The sequence below is a fragment of the Zingiber officinale genome, chromosome 10B, assembly GCF_018446385.1.
Source record: "Zingiber officinale cultivar Zhangliang chromosome 10B, Zo_v1.1, whole genome shotgun sequence".
NCBI lineage: Eukaryota > Viridiplantae > Streptophyta > Magnoliopsida > Zingiberales > Zingiberaceae > Zingiber > Zingiber officinale.
Genome location: NC_056005.1, coordinates 79,030,807 through 79,055,503, shown reverse-complemented (window position 1 = coordinate 79,055,503; position 24,697 = coordinate 79,030,807). Strand labels below are relative to the sequence as shown.

Sequence of the window (24,697 nt, the reverse complement as noted above, 5' to 3'; positions counted from 1 at the left end):
CTCTCGCTTATTGAGTACAGCTATGATGTTTTTAGTTGTCATAATCTAATATAAATAAACACATTATTTAGTATTCAGTATAATTCATATGCATACAATTTATAATTGACTCAATGTTAATTTGAGTTGATGTACAAAATCAAGTAGTAACTACGTTTCCACTCATCATTCATATGCCCAATAAAATCAACATTGATAAATAGATAAATACTATTACACACATCCTAACAAATGAACTAATCATAAAATGAACAAATTATTTTCAAGTTTGTTAACACATAACATAACTTTTTATAAAATAACTTTGTCCATACATAACAATATAAACTATAACATGACTCATATAAACTAAACGGGCTTATTATTATTTGTAAATAACGACAGTAACTACAACAAAACTCTAATAAAATAAATAAGCTAACACCACTCCCACTAGGACAAATACTAGGTGGCCAATATTATTCCTTTCAACCTAGACTCGTTTGGGACAATCTCAGGTAAAACAACTTAAGAATTCTCCATTTAGTTCATATTTAGATCCTTTTCTGGATCCTCCTCAACCTTTTCAGGGTCTTCTTCATCCACATGGTGAAGTAGCTCCACACACAAATCTTCATATGAGATACGCCCTTCAAGAGCCCTCATAAATGGTGTGTTACCACCTGGGATATTCCGACACTGATTGAACTAATGCTGAGATCCTATAATTATCTAGGATCGAAAATTCTTCCTGTTCGAATTTCCAAAACAACTGATCAAGTCATCCAATATGTTCTTGAATTTCATGAACTGAGTCAAACTCTATCTCCTCAATATGTTCCTGTAGCTCATTCTGTCGCACATCGAGACGAGTCATCTGTATATTATCCATGACATCTGGAATTGAAAAATAATAATGTCAGTATAAAATCGACAAATCAGTAATAAAATCGGTTCATTTCAATTCACACATATGCATAGAAAAATATATAAAATCCAAAGTAAATAAAAAAATATTAATTTTCTTTATCTGAGGAGTTCCAATGGACTAATACTCTGGATCGGTCGATTGGGGAATCGAACCCTAAACTTAGTCCATTATCCTCATTAGAATTAATCCAATTAGACAAAGATGTCTTATCTATGTTATTATTGTTTAAAACTAAACTCATTTAAGTCAATTAGACTTATTGATCAAATCTAAGTTCACTTGATTAAACATATATCCATTAGATTAAGTCTGGCCTATTATAATAAATCTAATTTATTTAATCAAATTTGACCCATTAGAATAAAATTGATCATTTGATTAAATCTGGTCCAAGCTCAATTAATTGTCCAACTAGATTTGATTGGACCATTCTGATCTGATTCAAATTACCAAGCCTATTTGAGTTTGAACCCAGTCTAGCTCAAGTAAACCAGTTTGGTTCAAGTGAACCCAGAAAAAATATTCATTTTTGGAATATCAACATGCATAAAAAACTCTTTTTTCTGCCATCGTGTTGGTTTTTTATTTCGCATGTGAGATTCAAATCTCATCGTTTTTTTTAATTTCTGTTTGATTTAATTAAATCAATTTTTTTCGCTAATAGAGACTGTTTAATCAATTAAAACAATCGATTAAACAAACTCTCTCTTCTTCTCTTTACACAGTGTTTCCATCGCACGCTGCGCACCTCTACCACGATGAGTGCGACAGCCGGAGCGGCTATGGAACACCGGCCTCCCAACAAAGTTGCTAGCGCTCTCCAGCTATAAAAGTTGATCGCTAGCCACCCTACGTGGTAGCCGACGCCCGCAACGGGCAGTCATGGGTGCGTCGCAGCCACAAGCACATCGTCGGTTACAGTCGCCGGCTACCTTCCGGCCACAGCATCTCGCCGTACTGTTCAGTACCATGGGATGCGTGGAAAACGTGATAAATTCATGATTTTCCTTCGTACAAGATTTCTTCCATTCTAACGCTCTGATACCATGACACCTTGCCCTCGGGGGCTAAAAGGTTTAAACTAAGTTCGCCACTAGGATGTTAACCCTATCTCGGACGAGTTGTGTGGGTTTTGTCGAGTGACGTAGCATAAATTATTGATTTCTTTGATTCATGAATGTTGAAAATAATTTTTTAAAAACCTATCAATTCAGTAGAATATCAAGAAAATAGACATTTAAAACTCATCAGCTTGAGAAAAGGAATACCGATGAAAAAAAAATAATTATCCAAAAAATCAACTAAATAATGATTTAAATAGTCTCAAAATTCTAATTTTGCAAAAGACAAAAATAACCTCTAAAAGATAAATAAAGGATTAAACTCCTTCGAATTCTCTAAAAAAAATTAAATGATATTTTTATCTAAAATTGGATTGTACATCTAATGATAAATATAGATCTCTGGACAAGTTTCGATTTGATATATTAAAAATTTTATAATCTAAGTTAAAAATTATGACCTCTCAAATTTATACTCATCGAGCCATGTGTTAGTCTATGGGGTGGGTTATTAAGCTTAAAGATCCAATAAGTAACTTCAAGTTTATAGACTAGTTGTACTAGTTTACCTGTGATCCACATAAGCTTTAGATAATATACCAAATAAGTTTTAGGGTTATATTTAATAAATTATTTTCCAACAATCCCATCTAATGCGGATATAGCTTAGGGACTTATGAGGAATTAGAAGAAAAGGGAGAGACATTTTAGTTATTCTATTATTAGGGCATTAAGAGGAGGAAGAAGCAATGTGGCAAGGCTTCGTGTTCGGGCTGGTGGTTGCCCATGTTGCCTCCGCGTCCCTCTCACCGTCGGTCGTCGTCTCTCACGTACGATCATGCAGTCGTCCCTCTCCTCTCCCTCTCTCCTCAGCCACCAAGGCCGCCAAGAGGAATCAAGAAGGGAGCTTCTTCTCCCTCTCTCGCCGCCACCCTCGAGCGGCGGCCGTTGGTGACGACTACCTCCGAGTTGTCTCCTTCCTTCCCCATGACAACGACGTTGGATTCGCGCCTCCACTACCGCCGAGCACGTATGGTTGTTTCCCCTTCTTCACACCGTCTCCCTCGGCACCTCCCCCGACCTTCACCATGTCAATGCCGCACAGAGGCATTGTCGTCGTCTGCCCCACGCCGATGCACACCTCTATCGCCTCGCCACCTCCTCAGCCAAGGAGGTTACCCAGGGGCGGATTCAGAGATCATTTTTAACGAGGGCTAAGAGAATTTTTTTTTTTTACAATGTTTGAGTCCGTGGACCACCCTCATGGAATCGAACAAGTACCTCGCTTGCTCCACTAACCCACCGTGACTCCAAGCACATAGAACAACAACAAATGTAACTTCATTAGGTTTTACGACCTCCATCTCCATCTGGTCAAATAGTTCCAAGGCCTTGGCAGCATACTCATTCACTGCATGTCATCCGATCATCGCTGCCCATGAGAATACATCCTTCGGCACTAATGCGTCAAAAACTTCAACTGCACTATTCATGCATCCACATTTGGTGTACATGTCTATGAGTGTGGTTCCAATTATTGAGTCCACATTCATCTTTTTTTTTCCTCTAACTATGAATTAATCTACCTTGCTCAAGAGCTCCCATCTGTGAGCAGACAGGAAGCTCACTATTGTGGCACAATTTGGCATCACATGTAGTCTCCTCAGTCTTTCAAACAGAGCCAATGCCTGAGACGAGCAATCTCCTTGGGCATAAGTAGTGGTCATCGCACTCCATGATACAGCATTCCTAGACGACATTTTGTCGAACAGTTTTTGGGACATGTCCAGCTGGCAACATCTCCCATAGGCAGATATCAGAGTATTCCAGGAATCCACGTTTCGTTTGGTCATCTCATCGAACAGTTGCCTTGTAAAGTGATGTCATCGGACTTTGCATAACCATGAATCATGGTGTTCCAGGAGATTATTCCCTGTCGGGGCATATCGTCGAACATGACTCGTGCATGATCGAGAAGTCCACAATTCACGTATCCTGAGAGCAAGCAATTCCACGAGGTAGCATCGTGCATCATGCATCGTGCAAGTCTCGAACAACCACACTATCACCCTTCTCCTGGGTCTGCTCTTCCCCATTTCTGTCTATTTATCAAACGCCTCACACCTAAATGGACTCAAGACTCCTCCTTGGCTCCTCCTTCTTCAGCAGATCTAGGCGAGGGCTTCAGCCCACTCCAGCCCTCGCCTAGATCCACCCCTGGTTACCGTCAAGCAGCGCCATCTTCTCCCTGTCCATACGCCACAGCCTCGCCCGCTAGCAGTCGCCAGGCACCGCGACCATGCCTGCCAATGCCTCCTTCAAGTCCTCACGCCCCCGCTGCCACACTGCCTCCTCAGCCAGACACTACTTGCATTTCTTTATTTGTCGTTGGTACGATCGACTATACCAACGCAAGATCAACCCCAGGCTGCATCTGATTCCCATCATCGTAGCCGGCCATCGAGCCACTACCGTCCACCATTGTCATAGACGACCTCTGATCCACACCGTCGCACATTTCTGACATCGATTTGATATCCTATCCACGTTGACGTGTGTTTTCGACACTGATCTAGCCTTTGGACTGCCGCTGTGTTCCAGCCATCGAGTCATTATTGTTTTCTGGCCTTCAAGTCGCGGTTGTATTTTGGACTATGTGCTTTGTGTGTAGCCTTCTTATTGTTGTTATTTCTCGGCCTGCGTGCTGAGATCATATTCCAACATATGTGTCGATGTTTTATTCCGATCTGTGTGCCAATGTCATATCTTAACCTGCATGTCGAAGTCATATCCCGGCCTGCGTGTCATATCATATCCCGACTTGTATGCCAAGGTTGCATCTGATTTCATGCCACCACGTCCGGCTCCGTGTCATCAAATCCAGCTCTTCATCCTACTCGGAGTCATCTGTTCTTCCGGGTCACAACAACTTGAGTAGCGTCCTGACTACCTCACTGATCTACTTGAGGGCGCCCCCAGGCCAAGATACATCTTTCATTTATATTCTATATCATTTCGTTATTTTATGTCTTAGTCTATTACTTATATATTTATTAGATCTGCCTCGAGTATCGGGGTACCAAGGACCGGGGTGACCCGGTCGCTGGCTACAGGTAGCGTTGACCAGAAGACTTCTGACGACTTGGTCAACATAGAAGCCATCTCAGCATACCCCCCCCCTCTGGGACGTCGCGATTCAGTCAATTTCTATTCACCACATCCCGCGGTCCGTCTGACTCAGATTTCGGATATGATCACCATCCAAATGTCTATAGCCAATGATATAGTGATAAGTGTTGGATCAAAAAGAATTTAGATATCTCCACAACAGTATGATATTGTCCACTTTGGGTCTAAGCCCTCATGGTTTTTCTTTTGGGCTCTACCCAAAAGGTCTTATTCCAATGGAAATATTTTTTCTCTTATAAACTTATGATCTTTCCCATGTACTTTCAATGTGGGACTTGTTGGTTAGTCCTAGGAAAACGTACCGGTTTTACTATATAAAATTTTTTGTACAAGTGTCGAACCTTTCCTTAAATAACCTATTGTGTTCTTTAGAAGTTAAATTAGGAATCGCAGATGGAACTTAACATCATTGATTCCAAATTTAACTTATCTGTTCTTAATGGTTTAGATTTGAATCACAAGCGAAACTTAACACTATTGATTCAAATCTACCTAAGTTATTAATTCCATAAATATTAATTTCCAAAATTGGCTTCCAGGACTGCATGGCGAGGCACATGACCTTCTTGGATATGGGTGTTGGATTCTTCGAGCCGCGAAAACCGCTTTTTCGCGTCGCGGAAACCCCAAAGGACCCAAAGCCGTAGATCCGTGCAAAGATTCGTGTAAAAATTCGAAAAAAACTATTTCTTGTACGAGTTCAAAAACTGATCTACTACTTATATCTATGAGGAAAAAGTGTTTACCCTTGATGCGATGCCCTTCGCATTCCCGCTCGTCCAAATGATGCCGGATCTCAAGACCGTCAAGCGCCGGTCCTCTAGAAGTATCCACACGGACACACTAGATGGAGATGACTAAAAACCAAGGTGTGCTAGCACCTATGTGGTTCGGCCAAGGGAGGAGAGGGAGAGGGAGAGCTTGAGAGGGAGAAGGAGGAAGATGATGCCACACATCACATGAATGAAAAATCAAATTCACATCCAAAAACCAAGTGGCCGGCCACATTTCAAAATGTACATTAATTGCATTAATTGCAATTAATATGAAACCATAAAATCACATTAATTGCATTAATTGCAATTAATATGAAACCATTAAGAGAGTGGCTTTGTCACTTCCATGAGGTGGCACCCATGATGATGTGGAACATCATTATTGGTCCACCTAATGCCAACTCACCAATGAGGTGGCAAAAGGTCAAGTCAAAATTGACCTTTGGTCTTCCTTCTCAAGTCAAGTCAAACTTGACTCAATCTCTACCATGGTGGATCTAATCCAACCATTTGATTTGAGCCAACTTAATATAATGAATCTAATTCATTAAATTAAATTGATTCAATGAGTCAAAATCTAAATTAGACTCATTTAACACATGAATCAACTTGAGTCGAACTCAAGTTAGCCCAATTAGGATTACTCTTAATCCAATTTGATTCATCAAATGAATCTAATCCTCTTGGTTCATCATATGAACCTAATCTCCACCTAATTGTCCTAAGTGTGTGACCCTATAGGTTCTTGTAACGTTGGCAATGCCCTAAACCCATTTAGGAGCATAAGTAATGACCGGTATCTAGCAACACATCATTACTACCCAAGTTACAAGAATGTCGAGATCCGACATCACCTTGTGACTACCAATTGTGACTACTCACAAAATAATGACAAGTGTCCTTCTATCCTAGACATCTAGATTGATCAATGTGAGGCATAGACCGTGTCATCCTCTAATCAATCTAAATCTTGAACTCCAAGTAGACTCACTCGATCAAATGAGCTCAACATCTAATGTTGACTCATTTGGGTATGGTCATGCGCTTAGTGGTCTCACTCTATCAAGAATAGCGATGTCGCTCCCGTCATATGGGAGGGATAGATCCCATCTACATCACTCACATCCCTCTGCATAATTCGTTACATACCCAGTAATCGCCTTTATAGTCCACCCAGTTACGGGTGACGTTTGTGAAACTAAAGTACATAACTCCTTATGTAGGGATCCATGGTGACTTCAGGTCTAAGGACTAATAGTCATACTAATAGCCACATGAGAAAGTATATGACACTCATATAACGATCCATGATACTTTCTCATGGCGGGTCATTCAGTATACATTCTCTAATATATACCCATGTGTCAACTTGATATCTCCATATCCATGACTTGTGAGATCAAGTCATCGAGTTGACCTACATGCTAGTCTTATTGCATTAACATCGTCCCTGAATGTTAATACTCGACTAGGAATGATTAAGAGTAGTGTTCCCTATATCATCTCACTATCGATTCAACCAATCGATTGATATAGGTAAGAACGCTCTACTCAAGGACGTTACTATACTTAGTTTATTTGGCACTAAAACAAATAAGCATAATAACCAAACTATTGCCTTTATTAATATAAGAATATGATATACATGAGTCCATACAATCATCAAATGATTGGCTCTAGGGCTCTAACTAACAATCTCCCACTAGCACTAGTGCCAATCAGTATAGCCTCTAAGGCCTAAAGACCTAGTGTGACCGTCATGCTTCCTCTGTGCCAAAGCCTTGGTCAAGGGATCTGCGATGTTAGCCTCTGTAGGTACTCTGCAAATCTTCACATCTCCTCTATCGATAATCTCTCGAATGAGATGGAAGCGCCGTAGTATGTGCTTGGTCCGCTGGTGTGAGCGAGGTTCCTTTGCCTGTGCTATAGCTCCATTGTTGTCACAATAGAGCTCAACTGGGTCAGCGATGCTAGGAACCACCCCAAGTTCAGTGATGAACTTGCGGATCCAAACTGCCTCCTTTGCTGCCTCTGATGCAGCAATATACTCGGCTTCTGTTGTAGAATCAGCTACTGTATCCTGCTTCGAACTCTTCCAGCTGACAGCACCACCATTTAAGCAAAACACGAACCTCGATTGCGATCGGTAATCATCCCGATCGGTCTGGAAGTGGCATCACCGTAACCCTTTACAGTTAGCTCATCATTGCCTCCATATATCAAGAAATATTCTTTAGTCCTTCGTAAGTACTTAAGAATATTCTTGACCGCTATCCAGTGACTTTCACCTGGATCTGACTGGTATCTGCTCGTCATGCTCAAAGCATACGAGACATCAGGTCGAGTACACAACATGGCGTACATGATCGATCCTATGGCTGAGGCATAAGGGATCTGATCCATGCGGTCTCTCTCCTCTCTAGAAGAGGGACCTTGAGTCTTCGAAAGACTCACGCCATGTGACATCGGCAGAAATCCCTTCTTGGAGTTCTGCATGGCAAACCGAAGGAGTACCTTGTCAATATATGTACTCTGACTTAGGCCAAGCAATCTCTTAGATCTATCTCTATAGATCTGTATCCCAAGAATACGAGATGCCTCACCTAAGTCCTTCATTGAGAAGCAACTCCCTAGCCATGTCTTGACAGACTGAAGCATAGGGATGTCCTTCCCAATGAGTAGTATGTCATCCACATACAGTATGAGGAAGACAACTATGTCCCCTACAACCTTCTTGTAGACACAAGGCTCATCTTCATTCTTGATGAAACCAAACTGTTTGATCGCATCATCGAATCGAAGATTCCAGCTCTGAGAAGCTTGCTTTAGTCCATAAATGGACCTATGCAGCTTGCATACTCTACTAGTATGCTGTGGATCTACAAAACCCTCAGGTTGTGTCATGTACACATCCTCGAGTAGGTTTCCATTCAGAAACGCGGTTTTGACATCCATCTGCCATATCTCATAGTCATGGTAGGCTGCAATAGCAAGCATGATCCGAATGGACTTAAACATCGCCACTGGAGAAAAGGTTTCATCATAGTCAATACCATGAATCTGCTTGAAACCTTTAGCTACCAAGCGACCCTTATAGATAAGTCCATCCATGTCAGTCTTTCTCTTAAATACCCACTTGCACCCAATGGGTTTTACCCCTTCAGGTGGATCAACCAAAGTCCATACTTGGTTGGTGTACATGGATTCTATCTCGGATCTCATGGCTTCTAGTCATTTCTCAGAATCTGGTCTCATCACAGCTTCTTGATAGGTGGTAGGCTCATCCTCTATGAGCACAATGTCATCATGGTCAGACAAGAGAAATGAGTATCTCTCAGGCTGACGACGTACCCTATCAGACCTGCGAAGAGGTATGTCTACATGAACCGGTTGTTGTTCCTCAACTCCTTGTGGAATAACATCATCCACAACACTTTGTGGTTCCAGTTCAATTTCCATCGTGGCATTAGTGCTATTGTTCGCATCTTGAACTTCTTCAAGATCGAGCTCTCACTAGTCTTTCTAGAAACAAAGTCCCTTTCTAGAAAGACCCGATCTTGCCACAACTACCTTGTGCCGATGGGAATGTAAAGTAATATCCTTAGTTTCCTTGGGATATCCGATGAAATAGCACTTGTCGATTTGGGTCCTAATTTGTCCGAGACTTGACGTTGTCGTAAGCCTCACAACCCCAAATCCTCATAAAAGACACGGCATCTCTCCCAGTCCATATCCTATATGGTGTCTTTATCACGGCCTTTGATGGAACTCGGTTGAGTATGAAAGCTGCCGTGTCTAGAGCATATCCCCATAGATATGTCGGAAGATCTGTGTGACTCATCATAGATCGTACCATATCTAATAAGGTACGATTCCTCTTTTCGGATACACCATTCCACTGTGGTGTTCCAGGAGGAGTGAGTTGAGATAAAATCCCACAGTCAGCTAAGTAGTCACGAAACTCATGGCTTAAGTATTCACCACCTCGATCTGATCGAAGTACCTTAATACTCTTGCCAAGCTGGTTCTGTACTTCATTCTTGAATTCTTTGAACTTTTCAAAGGATTCAGACTTATGTGTCATCAAGTACACATAACCGTATCTACTGAAATCATCAGTAAATGTGATGAAGTACCTATAACCGCCTCTAGCAGCAACATTGAAAGGGCCACATACATCACTATGTATGAGTCCTAACAAATCAGTTGCTTCTCGCTATGCCCACTAAAGGGGGCCTTGGTCATCTTGCCTCATAGGCATGACTCGCATATCTCATATGATTCAAAATCAAATGAGTCCAGCAAACCATCCTTATGGAGCTGGGATAAGCGCTTGTCATTTATATGACCTAAGCGACAGTGCCAGAGATAGGTGTAGTTCATATCGTTCGATTTGAACCTCTTGGTACTAACGTTATAGATAGGGCTCTCTAGATCTAGAATATAGAGTCCGTTTATCAGAGGTGCACTACAATAGAACATATCGTTTAAATAGATAGAACAACATTTGTTCTTTATTATAAACGAAAATCCTTTCTTGTCCAAACAAGAAACTGATATAATGTTCTTAGTCAATGCAGGCACATAACAACAATCGTCTAACTCTAGTATAAGCCCAGAGGGCAGAGATAGAAAATAAGTCAACCCGTGCTCCATTGCCTACTCGTAGGTCTATCTCGCCCTTTGTCAATGCTCTGCTATTTCTCAGTGCTTGTACACTAGTACAAATGTGCGAAGCACATCCGGTATCTAATACCCACGACGAAGAAATAGAGAGGTTGACTTCTATAACATTTATACCTGAAGTAGAAATCTTATTTCTCTTCTTGTTAAGATCTTCCAGGTATCCTGTGAAGTTCCTCTTCCAGTGCCCTGCTTGTCCTTGATATAGTTGACAAAGATGTGCAACCATATCATAAGCACCCATTAACTCATGTTGCTTAAGCTCGAGTTCATGGTCGCGAGCATTAGACATGACACATCTAATCGTCATCTTGATGCTTCTTATGCGCATCTTTGTCAGCTCATGGGGCATTGGCGGGAGGAGCCTCGGAATGGGCTGCTCCAGAATGTAGACGTTCTCGGGTGAGAACTATTCTCGTGTTCCTGTACAGTCCGGAAATTTGCTCCGTTGAGCTTGTCCTTCTTAAGGCAGATCGCAAGGAGAAAATGTTCGTATTCGACGTCATGACAATTCTACAATGAAATAAATGCGGAAATAAGTATCATATTCTTTAAAATCATTTAATTAGGCCTTTAATTAAATGATGCTCCCATAATTCTATAATTCTTGTGGGACAAGATCCACATCATACTAACCCTTGAGTTAGCTTTGGCTATACGCCCTTAGTATGATCGGTAGGTAACGATTACCAATTACATCTCTATGCAACTCTTGTTTATAGTATCAATATCCGCATTTATATTAGAACTCGAGTTAGCTTTGGCTAATACGCCCGAGAGTTAATATAGATGTGATTTTGACCTATCTTTCCAACTATTGGAAGAATGCCTATAGTTGACTCGATCCAACCGAGTAACTATGAATACTCAATCTAATTGAGTTTTTATTCACCCATGCGCTAATAGACGGGACCAAGATTGTCCCTCCGTACCCTACCAAGATAATATGTATTGCTCTGCTTTGGCAGATTCAACAATACATGTGATCGAGGTAGTGATAGGTATCACGGCACGGTTAGGCATTTTAGAGTTGGTTCGATCTAGATCTAATCTAATCGAGAAGAATGCATCTTGTGCACGACTTAGATCTAATCTAATCGCAAGGTATCATGTGCACGACTTAGATCTAATCTAATCGTTAAGGCACTAATTAATTAATTAATTATTAAACATGCATCAAATATATAATAATTAATTAATTAATCTATTTGTGATTTAGTCATGGCCCTACTACGATCTTCTCAAGCCAATGAGAAGATCGATTGGTCAACCTAGGGTCAACAGCTTCTCCAAGCGCCTCCCTTTGACCACCTTGTGTTGCTCGTGCCCGCCTCGGAACTCCGTCTCGTGTGGACCCTCCACCGCTCCAATTTGTACATTACAATTTGAAACTCGAGTTACATTCGAGTCTAAATCTAATTTACAACAAGAATAAAAGACGAGGCACGACGCGCAGGTCGCGAATAATAAAATAAATACAACACGCGAAAACACATCACGGCACGCAGGCCGTATTATGAATTACAACACAACCAATCATATTGGGCTTTGGGCCATGACTATCACAAATTAATATATAATTCAAAATTATATATTTTTCATATTTTTTGTAATTTTAAAAATAATTTTTTTTTTTTTTACAATTTTACAAGTAAAATTTCCCGGCGGTCCCGGTTAGCGGTTTCGGGCGCAATCGCGGAACGGATCCCCTTGCGGGGCCAGGGGCTGTCCCATTGCGATCCAACAGCGCCCAAACCCGCTGTCCCAAAACGATTTGGGCCAAGACATTACCGTTTCGGAAAAATCTTCCCGACGGGTTCGTTTTTAGCGATTTCGGGTGCGATCGCGGAGCAAATCCCCTTGCGGGGTAGGGGCAGCGCCCCTACCCACGATCTAACCATCGTGAGTTGCTCCGTTGCGATCTAAAGGCACCCGAGTCCGCTGTTCCAAAAGATTTTGGGTCGAAACGAAGCCGTTTGGGAAAATTCTTCCCGATAGCCGAAGCCTACAAGTGCCGAGACACTTGTGCTTCGCCTATAAGGAAAAATTACCCATAAAAACATAAAAATTGAATTTTTACAGAAAATCATAGAAGCTTTTTTTTTTGTTTTCCAAAAACCAAAAACTAACTCGTACAAGTCTTTGCACGTGGCTCTGATACCACTGTTGGATTCTTCGAGCCGTGAAAACCGCTTTTTCGCGTCGCGGAAACCCCGAAGGACCCAAAGCCGTAGATCCGTGCAAAGATTCGTGTAAAAATTCGAAAAAAACTATTTCTTGTACGAGTTCAAAAACTGATCTACTACTTAGATCTATGAGGAAAAAGTGTTTACCCTTGATGCGATGCCCTTCGCGTTCCCGCTCGTCCAAATGATGCCGGATCTCAAGGCCGTCAAGCACCGGTCCTCTAGAAGTATCCACACGGACACACTAGATGGAGATGATCAAAAACCAAGGTGTGCTAGCACCTATGTGGTTCGGCCAAGGGAGGAGAGGGAGAGGGAGAGCTTGAGAGGGAGAAGGAGGAAGATGATGCCACACATCACATGAATGAAAAATCAAATTCACATCCAAAAACCAAGTGGCCGGCCACATTTCAAATTGCACATTAATTGCATTAATTGCAATTAATATGAAACCATAAAATCACATTAATTGCATTAATTGCAATTAATATGAAACCATTAAGAGAGTGACTTTGTCACTTCCATGAGGTGGCACCCATGATGATGTGGAACATCATTATTGGTCCACCTAATGCCAACTCACCAATGAGGTGGCAAAAGGTCAAGTCAAAATTGACCTTTGGTCTTCCTTCTCAAGTCAAGTCAAACTTGACTCAATCTCTACCATGGTGGATCTAATCCAACCATTTGATTCGAGCCAACTTAATATAATGAATCTAATTCATTAAATTAAATTGATTCAATGAGTCAAAATCTAAATTAGACTCATTTAACACATGAATCAACTTGAGTCGAACTCAAGTTAGCCCAATTAGGATTACTCTTAATCCAATTTGATTCATCAAATGAATCTAATCCTCTTGGTTCATCATATGAACCTAATCTCCACCTAATTGTCCTAAGTGTGTGACCCTATAGGTTCTTGTAACGTTGGCAATGCCCTAAACCCATTTAGGAGCATAAGTAATGAGCGGTATCTAGCAACACATTATTACTACCCAAGTTACAAGAATGTCGAGATCCGACATCACCTTGTGACTACCAATTGTGACTACTCACAAAATAATGACAAGTGTCCTTCTATCCTAAACATCTAGATTGATCAATGTGAGGCATAGACCGTGTCATCCTCTAATCAATCTAAATCTTGAACTCCAAGTAGACTCACTCGATCAAATGAGCTCAACATCTAATGTTGACTCATTTGGGCATGGCCATGCGCTTAGTGGTCTCACTCTATCAAGAATAGCGATGTCGCTCCCGTCATATGGGAGGGATAGATCTCATCTACATCACTCACATCCCTCTGCATAATTCGTTACATACCCAGTAATCGCCTTTATAGTCCACCCAGTTACGGGTGACGTTTGACGAAACTAAAGTACATAACTCCTTATGTAGGGATCCATGGTGACTTCAGGTCTAAGGACTAATAGTCATACTAATAGCCACATGAGAAAGTATATGACACTCATATAACGATCCATGATACTTTCTCATGGCGGGTCATTCAGTATACATTCTCTAATATATACCCATGTGTCAACTTGATATCTCCATATCCATGACTTGTGAGATCAAGTCATCGAGTTGACCTACATGCTAGTCTTATTGCATTAACATCGTCCCTGAATGTTAATACTCGACTAGGAATGATTAAGAGTAGTGTTCCCTATATCATCTCACTATCGATTCAACCAATCGATTGATATAGGTAAGAACGATCTACTCAAGGACGTTACTATACTTAGTTTATTTGGCACTAAAACAAATAATCATAATAACCAAACTATTGCCTTTATTAATATAAGAATATGATATACATGAGTCCATACAATCATCAAATGATTGGCTCTAGGGCTCTAACTAACAATGGGAGCAACCACCACCGCCTAGGCAAAGCCTTTTAAGGAAAGCTAATATTTATTTTCTTAAATAACTCTAGGTTAACCAAAAAGAACAATCGAATCACAAATTCGAAAAAGAAGAAAACCCAAACTCGAAAAACCTATTTCGAAAAACTAGATCTAATTGTCTCTTGTATTTAAACTTCTTACAAAGAAAATAACTAGTATGATGCGGAAGAAAACTACTAGTTATACCTTCTCTTTGTAAGCTAATAACCTCGAGATCTTCTGTCATATTCCTCGCCTCGCCTTGGACGTTGTGTGGGCGACGATCCTCCAAGATGAACAACCACCCAAAAGACTCCTTCCTCTTCCTCTAGAATTCCGCCACCATCACCACCAAGGAGAAGAGAGCAAAGGGAAAGGGAGAAGGGAGAGGGTCGGCCACCAAGGGATCTCCAAGCAAGAGAATAAGAGTTGTGTCTCATGAAGCCCCCTCACTCCTTCTTTTATATTACTTGCCCAAGGCAAATAAGGAAAAACCTTTTACAAAAAATAAAATCATTCAAGAGTTTTTCCTTTTTATTTTTCCTTTTCTTTCCTCTTGATTGAATCAATCACCAATCAATGATTGTGATCAATCCTATTTGGTTTAGGATTAAACTTGGCCGGCCCCTTGCTTGGGCACCAAGCAAGGTGGTCGGCCACCATATTTAGGAAAGGAATAATAATTTTTTAAAAAAAATTTACAAGAGAAAAAACTCATATAAAAGTTTACAAGCTCTCTTTCCTAAAGTAGGAGTTAAAAAAAAGGAAAGTTTCCAAAAATTAAAATCATGTTTTAAATTTAAAAACTCTCTTACAAAATTTTCTTTTTTAACATGATAATAGAAAATTTTAATTTTAAAACTTATCTTCCTTTTTTCTCAAACCATGAGAATGGTTAAAAAAGGAAAGTTTTAAAACTTTTAAAACTCTCTATTAAAACATGTGGCATAATTCAAATTAGGAAAGTTTTAAAAATTAAAATATCTCTTTTAAAACTTATAATTTTCTACAAAGAGAAGATTTTAAAAATTCAAAACACCTCTCCTATTTGAACTAATCTTGGCCGGCCCCTACAAGCTTGGTCACCAAGCAATGGGGTCGACCCCTATAAGAGGATGTGGCCGGCCATTGCTTGGTCACCAAGCAATGGTCCGGCCCCCCTTCTTGGACACCAAGAAGAGCCTTACATTTGGATGGACTTGAGGCTATAATGAGGCTACGACAGGGACCTAGAGGAGAAATTGGTTTTGGCCTTCCGATGAGTTTGAGTATCCCGTGCTCGCCCCGAACACACAACTCAAGTTCATCGATAACAACTCATTCCACTAGAGAGTTATTACCGCACCAATCCCAAATTACATTTATGGGCTCCTTCTTATCATGAGTGTGTTAGTCTCCCTGTGTTTAAGATTACAAATATCCACTAATTAAGTTACTGACAACTCACTTAATTAATATCTAGCTCCAAGAGTAGTACCACTCAACTTTATTATCATGTCAGACTAGGTCCACCTGCAGGGTTTAACATGACAATCCTTATGAGCTCCTTTTGGGGACATTCTCAACCTAGATAACAAGGACACAAATTTCTTCTATAATCAACAACACACACTATAAGTAATATCATTTCTCAACTTATCGGGCATATTGATTTATCGAGCTAAACCTCACCCTTTGATAAATCAAAGAAATAAATATTAAATATATGTGCTTGTTATTATATTATGATTAAGAGCACACACTTCCATAATAGCTAAGGTCTAATTCTTTTACTAAGTCAGTACAAAAAGAACTTACCTAAATGATCCTACTCAATACACTCAAAGTGTATCAGTGTAATTTATTAGTCAAGATAAACTAATACTTAATTACACTACGACTATTCTGATGGTTTGTTCCTTTCCATCTTAGTCATGAGCAACTTGTTTATAATTTATAGAGAACCGACAACATGATCTTCTAAGTGTGACATCACACTCCATGTTATCTACTATATAAATTAATTAAATAATTATATTTAACAAATAAATACAGATATTGACCAATGTGATTCTTTATTTCTAAATAAATGTTTATACAAAAGTTAGGCTTTTAGTATACACTCCAACAATCTCCCACTTATACTAAAAGACTATGCTACCATTAAAACTGTCATACATCTGATTCCCAACCTTTCAACATATCCATTAAAAGCTTTTGCCTTAAGGACCTTAGTGAAAGGATCTATAGGTCATCACCTGATGCAATCTAGGCGTCAATAAGTTCTCCTCGTTTATACGATATCTCGTATTGGGTGGTACTTGCGCTCTATTGTGTTTACTTGCCTTATGGACTTATGGTTTCTTCGAGTTTGCTACTGCACCACTATTATTGTAATAATTTTTGTGCAAACTAGAAATCATATCTAAGTCTATCTTGAAGTATCTGAGCCATACCGCTTTTATGGCTACCTCAAAGGCTGCCATATACTCAGCTTTTATGGTGGAGTCCGAAAAAACACCTATGATTATCACTCTTCCATAGTTATGACTTCACCTCCTAAAGTAAACACAAAACCCCGAGGTCGATTTACTATTGTCCCTATCTGATTGGAAATCAAAATCCGTGCAACCCACAGGGACCAAATTATCTGCCTTGTAAGCTAGCATATAATCTCTAGTGCCTCTAAGGTACTTCAATATATGCTTTACTGCAGTCCAATGTCCTTGTCTAGGGTTACTTTGATATCTGCTGACTATGCCCTTGGCAAAACAGATTTCTGATCTCGTGCATAGCATACATTACACTTCCGACAGCCGAAGCATAAGGAACTGCCTTCATTTCCTCTATCTCCTTTGATGTCTACGGAGACATCTCTTTAGATAAAGTTATTCCATGCTAAAAAGGTAAAAAACCTTTCTTGGAGTTTTGCATGCTTAAAACGAGAAAGGATTATTTCGATATATGAAGCTTGGGATAAACATAATATTCTTTTCTTGTGATCCTTGATCGCGAGAATATGTGTGCATTCTCCCAAGTCCTTCATATCGAATTACTTGGACAACCGTACCCTTACTTCTGACAACACTTTGATATTGTTTCCAACTACTAAAAATATCATCTACGTATAGTACAAGAAATACCACCACGTTTCCATCACACTTCTTGTATACACAAGACTTATCCGATCACTAAATAATTTCATAGGTCTGGATTACTTCATTAAACTAGATGTCCAAGACCTTGAAGCTTTGCTTCAGTCCACAAGATGCTCTTTGCCCTTTGCAATAAACCTCTGCTGGTTGCCTTATATGGATGCTTTCTTCAAGACTTCCATTAAGAAAAGATGTCTTGTCATCCACTTGCCAAATCTCATAATAGATAAAAGAATCCGGATAGACTTAAGCATGGCTACCGGTGAAAAAGTTTCCTTTTCCAACAAGCCTTGCTTTGAAAGTTTCTACTTTCTTGTCTATCCCTCTTTTCCTATTGTAGACTTATTTTCACCCAATGACTTTTACACCATTTGGTGATTTTATAAGCTCCCAAACTCTATTAGAATACATATATTCTAATTCTGTATTTATTGCTCTTTGCAAAGATGCTGCATCTTTATCTTGGAGTGTTTCGTCATATGTTCGGGGATCAGATTCATGTCCACCAGGGACCGAGTCCAAAGACTCTCCCAAAACATGAATCTTTTAGGTTGCCTAACAACCCTCTCACTATGACGAGACACTTTCTGTAATTGTGTATCATTTGTGATACGTGTTGTAGTTTCTTGTGATATTTCATCTTGTACAGTTGGTACTAGGTTAGACGTGTCCTTTAATTTCCTTAAGAATAATTTTTACTCATGGGCTTGTGGTTCATAGTATAGTCATTTTTCTAAAATCGGGCATTGGTGCCAACAATGACCTTCCGATTTTAAGGACTATAAACCTCTTTTCGTTTTTCTAGGATAACTCACAAACAAGTGAACTCATGTCCAACTTATCAGTGTCTCTTACGTGTTAGACCACCCAAATCTGAATATGCTTCAGACTAGGCTTACGCCCATTCTGCAATTCTGTGGGAGTAGAGAGTTCTGACTTAGAAGGTACTATGTTCACTTCCGTTTCCAGTGTATATCCTTAAAACAAATTTAATAATTTTCTGAATAACTCATCTTCGATCTAATTATTCCATAAGAGCCTTATACCTTCTTTCTACTACACCATTCTATTGGGGTGTACCAGGTGCAGTTAGTTGAGATTAAATCCCGTCTTCTAATAAGTGACTCCTAAACTCTCCTAAGAGGTACTCGTTACTACGATTTCACCGTAGTGTATTGATACTTTTACTTTGACGTTACTCCATATCAGCCTAGTATTCTTTGAACTAATTAAAGCACTTAGACTTGTGGCGCGTTAAGTAAATGTATCCTTATCTCGAATAGTCGTCTATAAAAGAGACGAAATATTCGAAACAACCTCTCGCCTGGATAGTCAAAGGTCTCCACAAATTAGAATGAACCAATTCCAACATATCTTTGGCTCCATACCCCTTAGACTTAAAATCTTCTTGGTTATTTTTCCTTCCAAGTAAGACTCGCAGGTTGGAAAGATTTCCACTACCAATGAACCCAAGAGTTCATTGGTTATTATCCTTTGAATCCTACTCAAGTTAATATAACCTAGCCTTAGATGCCAAAAATATGATTGGTTCATTTCCGAAGGTTACTTTCTCTTATTTAGAAAATGTGTTATTAATTTTCATTTATTGCATCGTGGGAGCTATTGGATTATAAATTGTCGACCAATGTACTAGAACAGATAACTTCCCTATTTTTCTTGATAACAAGTTTGTTATCAAAATAGACAGAATATCTATTCTTTAATAGTTTAGAAATCGAAATCAGGTTCTTTCTAAACTTAGTACGTAAAGACAATTTCTGAAAATCTATATTTTATTCCTATCACTACAACAAAAATCACTTTTCGCAGCGCGCTATTAACAGCGTACATTAAAAGCATGCCATTAATAGTATTATTAATGGCGTGCATGTTGATGTGCACTGTTAATAGTATGAACTTTGAAATAAAAAAAGGTATTAACAGCGCGCATTAAAAGCACGCCGTCAATAATATATTATTAACGACATGCATGTTAATGTATGCTGCGAATAGTTAATAATAATAACAGCCAAACGTAGTAAATAAAAAAACATGATTAAAATTTAATGATTAGTTTGGAAATAATAAAGAAAAAGTAATAAAAAAATAAAGTTATATTAAACAAAATTAAATTAAAAAAAAATACATGAAACAAAACGTAACTTAATTGGTTAAAAAGTTGTTGTAACTTGGTTAAAAAAGTCAACAATTTCTTCGAATAAAATTATATGCGTTCATTGTAACTTGGTTAAATAAAGAGTAACATTCTGCTAAATAAAAAAATGCCCGAAGCCTTCGCCGCCGAAGCCTTCGCCGCAACCTCTCCGCAATAGTTCTGCCTCTCTTCACTGCCGTCGCCGTCGCCGGACTCCTCTCTACCTCTCGACACTCACCGCCACCAGCCGTAGGAATCCTCTCCGCCTCTCTGCACTGATCATCGCCGGCCGCACGACTCCACTCCGCCTCTCCGCACTCGCCGTCGCTGCAAGACTTCCTTCCATCTCTCCGTATCATAGGACCACAGCAAGAGTAAGCAAGCCCTTTGATAGCCACTCCACACTCTACATCAAGCCAAAAGCTCAACGCAAAGGTAACCCTAATCTCTATGTCCCTAAACTTATTTGGGCGGCACTCTATAGCAAGTAGTTTTATTCATAAATTGGAGCTCGAGTGTATTTATATATTTTACGATTTTGTGTTCATTCTACTTACATTGAAGATTTTAATCTTGCATGTTCATATTGCCAGCACAAGATTGTTCTATCAATTTTTTTTCTTTGATCCCCATTCCTGTTTGACATATTTATATTGTGGACCAGTCTCAATTCATGAGTTTTCATGCCACTCTGGTCATGTATGCTAGAACTTAGTAGTTACATTTAATGCACATCTAGTTTTAGTCTGTATCAGATGTGTTTCCAGGATTTAGTTTCACCTCCAAGCAAATTGCATTATGTGATTCTGTTTGTCTGCTGTCTAATGTACCTGCTAAACTTTTGGGTTTCATATTTTAGACTATTCCTTTTCATACTTCCTAGAGCTGATCTCTATGCAATTTATTGCACTTCTATTAGTCGACAAATTTTTGACTTGTGATCTTCTGGAATATCATTGCCTGTCCTATTTAGATTTATATGTGATCTTCTGGGTTTTATTAGTCGACAAATTGCATTATGTGATTTGTCGGACCAGTGGTATAAGTTTTTTTTTAGACTTATATCGAGAGAGATGTATTTCTTTGGTAGCCGAGAAGGTTAGCTACTTCCTCCTTTCTTTCCTCTTATTTTTCTTAGAAATTATTTTGGAGTATAGTGTCTCAAATTGTTATTATTATTTTTCTTGTAAATTCTTCCCACAGCATAGATTAATTCTGATTTAATAGAATTGGTTAGGGATAATCAATTCTATAGAGTGCAGTGGAGGAGTTGGATTAATAATTACAATTTCGCATCCTCCTTTTGTGAGCGATTTATATAAAAGATTTTTTAGTTTCGATTGCTTAATGCTTCGATTTGTCTTACAATATTTGTGCTCCAAGAGTCATGCCTTTCTTCTTTATAAAATGATCAAGTATTTTACTAGTTTCAATTTACAAGCACGTTATCGATGGTATAATTCAACACCTCCCATTTTCTTATCTTGATGGTATAATTTAACACCTTCCATTTTCTTATCTTGATTTGGAACACGCTAATTAGATTAGAATTAACTGATCTTGTGTGTTACATGCATATATTAATACAATTCTATTAATTATGCTACCCTTGCTCTACATGAAATCCACATTATTTAGTTCTCACCATTGATATATTTTGTTTGATCTTTTGACACGAGTATATCATTAGAGACAATGATTGATACGTGTAACAAGAATGAATGGACACAAAAATAATGATTAAATATATTAAACTAAAAAAGAAAAAAAACAAATTATCAGTCTTTAAAGTGTGTGAATAATACTTTGACATGGCTAGTTAATACTACTATGACACATGCTATTTATTTGTTTAAAATATTATGATGTAGGAATCAATTTTTTATATTTAAGTTTTTTATTTATTATGTGGTGTTTTCTTATACATATATTTTGATAAAATCTCATAATTATTTCATATAAATGAAAAAGGTTTATTCACGAGATGGATAAGGAATGGATGCATCTGCCTTCAAGGCTTGTACCCGAGTATGAAGAAGGGGTAAAAAAATTTATTGCTCAAGCTAGGAACTATGCAAAAACACGTGAAGTAATCTTATGTCCTTGCAAGCGTTGTAAAAACCCTTAGTATCAATAGGAGTTTACTCAAGCTAGGAACTATGCTCAAGCTAGGAACTATGCAAAAACACGTGAAGTAAATCGTAGAATAGGAGTTTACTTCTAGACCTACACTGAAAATTTTGTTTGTTCCCTATAAAAAACCTTAGTATCAAAACATTTTAAGGGAGAGTTCATTAAACTTAAAGTTCCTAGACTTATTAATGAACTCTTTCACTAATAGTTTACAAACCCTCATATCGACCAAGACCTGACTCTTTGATTTCTCAATAAATTTTTCTAGCACTACTCAGCTTCTTGAAACTTGATTTCTTCCAGCAGTACTCTTGCACTACTCTGATTTTCTAGCACTCCTCCGTGTTTCTTGGAACTTAATTTTTTCATCGTAGAAATATAAATCATTCATTTATCTTCTAGTACCAATTGTCTAGGATTAAGAATAAAATAATCCAGAATCCAGATGCATTCCAATAAAGAAAAAAGAAATAGTTTATATAAACCTATGCAAGTTCTCGTTGAATTGACAACTACTAGAAGATTATCTTGAATAAGGAGTGCTCTCCAGAAACTAATGAGAAGTCCCAATTTCTATAACTCCAATCAGCTTCATACTACAGAGTACAAATATACATATATCATCACAAACATCTGCACACACAATAATAACAAAACAATGGATATAACATAGTTTCTAATAAAAGGTCAACTTGCAATTCAGCAAATTTAGAATCATGTTACAGAGAGGTGCTATAATTATTAGTCAATCTAGCAATAGACATCTAATATACGAGTGCAACCTATTTTCTGCAATGATCTCATCATACCTTTGTAAAACTTCCAACTAGTTTCTTTGTATTGGCTTGAGAAGAAGAGAGTGAATCAACAAAAGAATATTTTCCATAGCTAATGGAAGCAGATCTCAAAAGTAAGTCATAATACTAAAGCTTTATTGTCACTATCTGTGATGTTAACGGACAAAGTGCAATCTCTCAAACATGTGAAGTCATAGATGTTAGCTTAATCCAAAGCCCAAACATTGTTATTTCAGTTCATTTATCAACAATTCTTTTCACAAATGAAAAGATAGAAATATTTTGCTCTTAGAAGAAAAATAAACCAAGATAACTAAATATAAATAATTGAACTAAATAGTAAACAACTATTTTTTCCCAAGCATTTACAGAGGATGTAACAAACATCTAAATAACATCATAAGGCTCTATGATTAGTCTCAGTGTTCAAGAAGCATCAGTGTTAAAGTAGTCTCAGTAAGGCTCTATTTTCCATATATAGAATCTGAACACCATCTTGCAAAAAGCCAAACTCAGTCATAGATTACGAATTATATGACTAAAGATTAGCTCACAACATAAGAATGGATGGCACAAAGATTCAGTAAAATCAGATGGCCTCAACTTAGATTTATTTTGTCTTTCTCCAAAATGAGAAAACAAATGGACATACATTTGCATAAACATAGATGTGCTACTGAGCCTATACCAATTTCTTAGAATAATTATCTAAAATAACCAATTAGATCTTTTGTTGAAGTACGTACATGTGATTTTATTAAACTACGTGCATTATATGTTGATTTCATTTACATGCATTATATGTTGATGTTCAGTATAGTCATCTATTATATTAATGATAATATAATGAAAGTTATTTTTTGTTGCAGAAAAAAATATTAGAATGTCCACCCGAATCTCAAAACACAACTAATATTGCTGATGATGCAATTAGCATTGTGTTTGGCAATGAAGCTCGGGGTAGAGTGCGTGGAATGAGCTTTGGAGTAACATCATCGAAAGTTGGAGCTTCAGTGCAACAAAATGGAATGGTTCAACAACTTCAAACTATAGTACAAAATGTTCAACAACAAATGCAGGAAATGAGGCAACAAAATCAACTAGAAATGCAAGAAATGAGGTCTATGTTTTTACAAAGTATGAGACAACAAAATCATCCAGAACAGGTTAGTAAGTAAACAATATATATAAAATAAGTTTGATATGTACACTTAAATGATTTTGAATTATCATGATGACATTGTTTGACACGATTTGGTTATAAAATTAGATTGCTAGTGGTGGTATTTGTAGCGGTATTGGGAATGAATTTGGTAGCAATAGCGATATTAATATTGGTGCCAAAAAAAAGTGGTGATTTTCGTCATGTTTTTCAGGTGATTATCATAAAATTATGTATTTCTGAATCACAAAATTGTTACAAAAATATATATGATTGAATTAATAACTTTGTATTGTTTATTTACAGTTAAATTCGAGAAATGCGAGTCGTGGAGATATATGTGCTAATACTAAATGTAAGCTGCTTCATTGGTCTGCTGATGAATTAGTTGTTGCAGAAGGTCGAACTGCATCCACAGATCCAAATACAAAAGTGCATCACGTTATTCTTGGCAGATCATGTTGGAAAATTTGGGTTGATAAAGTTTTGGTGGAAAAGGTTGACCTAATTCGACCAAATGATGAAATGCAGTTTCTTGATGATGCAATAGAAAGCACGGTTGCATGGTTATCGAAATTTATAGTATTGTGTGATTGATACATAATATACTAATTTG

The 24,697-nt window shown here is 38.2% G+C and overlaps 1 long non-coding RNA gene across 1 annotated transcript; it reads left to right on the top strand.

The window, feature by feature from the left end:
* Window positions 1–23,792: 23,792 nt before the first annotated feature.
* On the top strand, window positions 23,793–24,697 carry LOC122030429. Its single transcript, XR_006125423.1, has 3 exons — window positions 23,793–24,085; window positions 24,190–24,295; window positions 24,388–24,697. It is a non-coding gene; the product is annotated as an uncharacterized LOC122030429 (long non-coding RNA).